This window comes from Oncorhynchus tshawytscha, linkage group LG16 (assembly GCF_018296145.1).
Source record: "Oncorhynchus tshawytscha isolate Ot180627B linkage group LG16, Otsh_v2.0, whole genome shotgun sequence".
In the NCBI taxonomy this organism is placed as follows: Eukaryota; Metazoa; Chordata; class Actinopteri; order Salmoniformes; family Salmonidae; genus Oncorhynchus; species Oncorhynchus tshawytscha.
In genome coordinates, this window is record NC_056444.1 from 14,944,916 (window position 1) to 14,951,893 (window position 6,978).

The following is a 6,978-nucleotide window of genomic DNA, read 5'->3' on the forward strand; positions in this document are numbered from 1 at the left end:
TAGCCCGGCCGATACGAGGAGCTACGATGTTGCGCACCGGGCTATGCGTGCGCACTGGGGACACCGTGAGCCTCATCGCATAACAGGTCTCCTACCTGACTTAGCCACACTCCCCGTGTGCCCCCCCCCAATGCATTTTTGGGGCTGCCTCTCGGGCTTCCTTGCCATCCCTGTTCCCTCAAAGCGCTGGCTCCCTTTACCTGCTGCTTCCGCTCTCCTGGCTGCCTCCACCTGTTCCCATGGGAGGCGATCCCTTCCAGCTAGGATCTCCTCCCATGTGTAGGAACCCTTCCCGTCCAGAATGTCCTCCCATGTCCATGAGTCCAGTCCACGCTGCTCCTGGTTACCACACTGCTTGGTCCTTTTTTGGTGGGTAGTTCTGTAACGGCTGTTGGAAGGAGAGGACCAAGGTGCAGCGTGGTATGTGTCCATATTTATTTAATGAACACTGAAATCACAAAAATAACAAAGCGAACGACCAAAACAGTTCTGGCTGGTGCAGACACACAACACAGAAAACAACTACCCACACCCATAGTGGGAAAACTGGCTGCCTATGTATGGTTTTCAATCAGAGACAACGATTGACAGCTGCCTCTGATTGGGAACCATACCAGGCCAAACACATAGAACTACAAAACATAGAATACCCATCCACATCACAACCTGACCAAACTAAAACTAGAAACATACAAAGCAATCTATGGTCAGGGCGTGACAATTTGGTCCCATTTTGTATGGATAGTCCACCATTTCAGACAATCTGTAGATTCTGTGTCAACAAACGACTTTGGTCAACTGCTTTTCAACTACTACTGTCCGTTTTTTATATCTTCAATCAGTGACCACCAAAACTACATTGACTAGATTTACAAGGCTTAAAGAGATTTGTTTAGGAGACGATCCAAATAAAATGTCATATTTTCTTTTTAGATCAGTCATAGTATTTGAGTGGTTTTTGAATGGGCAATGTCCATTTATGCATGGGCAAAAACAGCCGTCCCGTACCATCGACTTAACAACGTCCTGCATCTCAATATACCCCTCCATTCTTTGACAAACACAGAGACTGTATACACTTTCAAGTGCCATCCGAGTGCATTGCCTCCTTCAAAACACATTAATTTGTCCATTGTCGCTTTTTCCCAACACCTCGGATACCACATATACAGTATATTCACATTAGAGGCTGGAAACACTGGTTAGGGGTTAAATGCCTTGCTCAATGGCACAATAGTAGGTCGTACCATGAGTTTCTCACTAACACCAAATTTCAGTCCCTGGGATTCAAATCGGCAACCCTTCGGTTAATGGCCCAGTGATCTAACCTCAAGGCTACCACTGCCCCTGTGAATGGACCCCTTGACCTTTTCCACATCAATTTTCCTCATCAATCTACGCACAAGGCCCATAATGACAAAGCATAAACAGGTTTTTAGCCATTTTTGCAAATGCAAAAAAAAAAAAAATCGATTTGCATAAGTATTCAGACCCTTTGCTATGATACTCAAAATTGAGCTCAGGTGCATCCTGTTTCCATTGAAGATCCTTGTGATGTTATACAACTTGATTGGACATGATTTGGAAAGGCACACACTTGTCTATATAAGGTCCCACAGTTGACAGTGCATGTCAGAACAAAAACCAAGTCATGAGGTTAAAGGAATTGTTTGTAGAGCTCAGTGACAGGATTGCCTTCTAGGCAGAGTTGCAATGAAAAATCCATCTCAGACTGGCCAACAAAAAGAAAAGATTAATATAGGCAAAATAACACAGACACTGGACAGAGGTACTCTGCCTAGAAGGCCAGCATCCCAGAGTCGCCTCTTCACTGTTAACATTGAGACTGGTGTTTTGCGGGTACTTTTTAATGAAGCTGCCAGTTGAGGACTTGTGAGGCATCTGTTTCTCAAACTAGACACACTAATGTACTTGTCCTCTTGCTCAGTTGTGCACCAGGGCCTCACACTCCTCTTTCTATTCTGGTTAGAGCTAGTTTGCGCTGTTCTGTGAAGGGAGTAGTAGATAGAGTTGTACGAGATCTTCAGTTTCTTGGCAATTTCTCACATGGAATAGCCTTCATTTCTCAGAACAAGAATAGACTGACAAGTTTCAGAAGAAAGTTATTTGTTTCTGGCCATTTCAAACCCACAAATGCTTATGCTCCAGATACTCAAATAGTCTAAAGAAGGCCAGTTTTATTGCTTCTAATCAGAACAACATTTTTCAGCTGTGCTAACATAACGTGCCATTGGAACACAGGAGTGATTGTTGCTGATAATGAGCCTCTGTTACGCCTATGTAGATATTCCATTAAAAGTCAGCCGATTCCAGCTACAATTGTCAATTACAACACTATCAATGTCTACATTGTATTTCTGATCAATTTGATGTTGTTTTAATGGACAAAAAAATATATATTTTCTTTCAACAACAAGGACATTTCGAAGTGGCCCCAAACTTTTGAACGGTAGTGTACATGTGATCAAGATCTTACTATTTAAGTCAGGAATAGCCATCTATGTTCACCCCCTAGAGTCGATGTCAGCGGCCACGCTGGAATCTAATTAGCATAATAAATAGAAAAACATACAAATCTGTCTGTTTAAACTAGAGATATGTTGGCATGGGCTGTGTCTCAATACAAAGCATCTGCCAATGGCGGCCTTCCGCATCTGCGGTGGAAGGTGGCCGAGCTACAGCACTGTTTGTCAGACCATGAGACATCCCAAAAATCGGTTTTCTCCCGAAAACATCTGTAGCGTCTGAACGGTTTGGCCTGCAAACTAATCCTTTTTCTGCTACAACACCCACAAGCATCACGGGACTAGACTGGAGTCAGTAACGCCGATCTACCAAATGCAGTCTGTAGTGTCAGAACAGTTTGACACTTCTAATATAAGAAAGGAGAGACTCTCACGAACACGTACATGTTGGTGTTTTACTCTAGGACGCCCACAAGCCTCACAAGACTCGTCTGAAGGTAGCACAGAACTCGTTTAAAATTAATGGCAGTACAGTGCCTTCAAAAAGTATTCACACCCCTTGACTTTTTTCACATTTTGTTGTGTCACAGCCTTAATTTAAACTATTTTTTTAAATGATCCACTGGAATTGTTCATCTAAATTTAAAAAATGAAAAGCTGAAATGTATTGAGTCAATAAGCATTCAAGCCCTTTGCTATGGCAAGCCTAAATAAGTTCAGGAGTAAAGTCTTCCTTAACAAGTCACATGTTGGTCGTAAACTTTCTCTCTTTGGCTCTTTGGCTGCAGTATTGAGAATGGAATGGCTGAGTGTTACAGAAGAGAGACTCTTGCTAAAAACTTTAACATCAAAAGATTGGTTATTAGAACATTAGTTTTGGAATCCAAACGTCTGGAATGGTCGGTGGGATTCCAAACAATAATCATGTCATATAATTTTGTATTTTGTGACAAAATAACTATCTTTAAGAGCTTCACAATGTAGATATCAGATTTAAATCATAATGTTGTAAAACTTATATGATTAAATATTAAACTATTTGTAAAAAGATACTGTAGAAATGTGATTGTAGCCAACTAAATGAGATGATTGTTTTTCATAGAAACTTTTGCCAAGTCAATAACCACGCCCACGTGAGCACAGACATTGTGGCAACATGATGGAACTGCCCTCCAAGGCGAGTGATTACAAGGACTCACTGAGGAATTAACGTATTAGACAAGAGAACGTGAGGACCATCCACACGTTGAAATGGTTGGAATTTACATGAGACCAGACAGTGTGGAGCGGTTGTAAAATAAAATATATATGTAAAATAGTCAAGGAAACTCGACCAAAGACAAGGCCAGAAGAACAGATTCCTCTCACCCCCGTGTGGAACTCTGATGTATCCATTCTAACGAACACTCCGAGACAAGGAAGCATACAACTAAGAAAGACAGTGTGACATCAAACTACTCGCCATAGACGGATAGAGTGGTTTCAACTGAGAGACGACAGAGAAAGACATCAACGCATAAATATATCTTGCATTTCTAATCTGAATGAACGATTGTTGGGGTGCTAAATATTAATATTTACAGTCAGCATAATTTCAAAAAGTAAGTCCACTACCTTTGCCTCTCCCGCTATTTATCTTTCCCCACCCCTTTCCATTTTGTAACAAGCCATCATAACGTGTTAGTCCACTAGGGACTTTTCATATGCATTATGTTACTAATCATTAACCTATACCGTGTGTGTGTTTATGTATTTCTGTGTGATTATTTAGACAGTTAGTAAATAAATAATTAAGGCAATTTGTGTATTGCTGATTCATCACTTAGGCTAGGGTTCGTGCAGATTTACAGAGTCAACCATGTTCAGAATGAGACTGATATGAGGAAATGATTGATTGATGACTGGTATGATGTCGATATATATATTCTTGCGTTCATTTGGGATACAGTAACTCATTAAATAACTTTTCCCGTGGTCCCTCAAATTACTATTGAATTAATTGTTCCATGAATTATTTAATAGAGTAATAAATAAACGTAGTAGGTAATTATTTGATAAATAGCAGTCATCACATTAATGATAGTCACATCACGACACACATAATAAGTTGAAAGACTAACTCATCTCTGTACCCCACATATACAATTATCTCTAAGGTCCCTCAGTCGAGCAATTAATTTCAAACACAGGTTCAAGCACAAAGACCAGGGAAGTTTTTCAATGCCTCGCAAAGAAGAGCACCTATTGATAGATGGGTAACAAAAAAATACATTGAATATCCCTTTGAGCATAGGGAAGTTAGTAATTACACTTTGAAAGGTGTGTACAAAGATACAGGCATCCTTCCTAGCTTAGTTGCCGGAGAGGAAGGAAACCTCCCAGGGATTTCAACATGAGGCCAATGGCAGTTTCACCGTGAGGCCAAGAAACAGTTACAGAGTTTAACGGCTGTGATAGGAGACAACTGAGGATGGATCAACAATATTGTAGTTACTCCACAATACTAGCCTAAATGACAGACTGAAAGAAGGAAGCCTGTACAAAATACATGCATCCTGTTTGCAACAAGGCACATAAGTAATACTGCAAAAAATGTGACAAAGCAATTCACTTTTTGTCCTGAATACAAAGTGTTACGTTTGGGGCAAATCCAATACAACACATTGCTGAGTATCACTCTCCATATTTTCAAGCATAGTGGTGGCTGCATCATGTTATTTGTATGCTTGTAATCCTTAAGGACTATGGAGTTTTTCAGGATAAAACAATAAAAGGAATGGAGCTAAGCACAGACCAATCTTAGAGGAAAACCTGGTTCAGTCTTCTTTTCACTAGACACTGGGAGACGAATTCACCTTTCAGCAGGACAATACCCTAAAACACAATGCCAAAACTATAATGTAGTTGCTTAACAAGAAGACAGTGAATGTTCCTGAGTGACCGAGTTACAGTTTTGACTTAAACCTGCTGGAAAATCTATGGCAAAGACTTGAATTTTGTTGTCCCAGAAATGATTAGCAAGCATTTTGACAGAGCTTGAATAATTGAAAAAAGACTAATGGGCAAATATTGTACAATCCAGGTGTGCAAAGCTCTTAGAGACTTAGCCAGAAAGACTCACAGCTGTAATCGCTGCCAAAAGTGATTCTAACATGTATTCACTGTGTGAATACTTGTGTAAATGAGATATTTCTGTATTTCATTTTCAATAAATTAGCAACAATTTCTAAAAACATGTTTTCACCTTGTCATTATGGGATACTGTGTGCAGATGCGTGAGAAAAAAATATATTTAATCCATTTTTAATTCAGGCTGTAAAACTACAAAATGTGGAATAAGTCAAGGGGTATGAATACTTTCTGAAGGCACTATGGAAATAGCTTAGTGCCAAAAAAGGGCTTACATATGGGTAGAAAAATACAAATAATTTCCTGATCTTTCTTATATCTCTATGATAAAGGACAGACACTTCAAAACAAACTTTTGATGTCTTTTTTTACTGTCTGTTTTTCCATGTATGAAACTGTTATTCAATGTGTTTCTATGGGCTAATAGCAGTAAGGCAAAATTAAATGTTTTATCAAAGAATTTGTTTATATCTTATGATACTTAAATTCAAAATAAAATAGCTAAATGATCCTTGGTATGACATCTTAAAACAATTCCACAGTGAAAAGTGAAATCTCTTTCTACGGATGCTAGAAGGGATGGCATATGGACAGCCAGCCCTGAAGTGCACTACTGTTTTCTGTCAAAATGGCATGCCAAGTTATCAAGGGCGTTTTCTCACAGCCTCACAAATGTTTACTTATGTGAAGTGCTGAGCACTTGACTAAAGAAACCAACAGTGTGATTTATACATGTCAAACTTGAAAATATGCAATTTACTTGGATGTTGCTCGGTTTTTGTGATTTATACACACATATATAGCCTTATACATGTTTGTATTTTCTAAATTGTCCGTGTTTAAATTCTGACATTTGAAGGACAGATCATATACTAAAATGTTGCACAAGAACTAAACACATTTTTGAAATATTGGCACAGATGCCCAAACCTTATTATGCAATCTCTCGTAGCCCTTTCCTGCAGTCAACGACCATATCTGACATGGTACATATCTTTTTATTTTAAGCCCATTACCATGTGCGGGTTGTATACTTATGTTTCAAAGTAGATTTGTTTAAGACTACCAAGAATCCCTCTGAGTGACACGGATTTAGCCCACTGCAGTAAAAGACATAAGCCACAGGTGCCCAAACCTCATTATCCTACTTCTCTCCTAAAGAAGCTTGAACTGTAGGTCAATCTTCTAGTCTGTTTACTATGTATCTATTCATCTCCCATAATACACTTGTCCTTACTCATGTGAATACTGTACAAGCCTTTTGCTGTTTTCCTCTCCACTACAGTTCTGCCCGCTCTGACTCTGGTCCCTGTCTCCAGTCCCACGTCTCGTCATCCTGCTACTTTGTCCTGGAATCCCCACT